This window comes from Petaurus breviceps, unplaced genomic scaffold (genome assembly GCF_028583685.1).
Source record: "Petaurus breviceps papuanus isolate PSGF00001 unplaced genomic scaffold, PetGlider_PUasm1.0 428, whole genome shotgun sequence".
Taxonomy (NCBI): Eukaryota; Metazoa; Chordata; class Mammalia; order Diprotodontia; family Petauridae; genus Petaurus; species Petaurus breviceps.
This window is the reverse complement of record NW_027186331.1, coordinates 1,041,600-1,042,167: the sequence shown is the minus strand read 5'-3', so window position 1 is coordinate 1,042,167 and position 568 is coordinate 1,041,600.

Below are 568 nucleotides of genomic sequence, written 5' to 3'. Positions count from 1 at the left end.
AGGAGCCGAGGGACGGAAGCAGGAGCTGGGTTACATAAGCCAGGGCCACCGAGGCTCTGATCTTGTGGGTAATGCCCAGAACACACGCGCTCCATTAGGCCAGCGCAGCAGTAACCTCGGAACCCCCTTCCGCCCACGCCGCCTGTGTCCCTCTCCGGCCCCGGGGACTCCGGCTGCATCTGAGCCTCGCCCGGGAGTTCTCGGGGAAGCCTCTTGTCCCCGAGGCCGCGGCCTGGTCCCTGCTGGCGGAGGTCCTGCCCAGCCGCTCCGTCGCCCTGCCTCGCTTTCCCCAAGCTGGAGGCGGCTCCGATCCGGGCCCCGCGGGCAGCCCCTTGAGACACACAGACTTACACACGCACACGCGCGTTACAAAATGTGAGGAAGATGCTCAGAACGGGGGAACGTCCCCGCGAGTCATCCCACGCCCGGGACGCGTCTGAGAAGGGGACTCGAGAGCGGGGGCCTTGTACCGCGGAATGTCGGGGGGACGGTCCCTAGAACATGGAACGCTGAAGGGATGGCACTTGGCACATGGAATGTGGGGGGAGAAAGCAGAACTTGGCACATC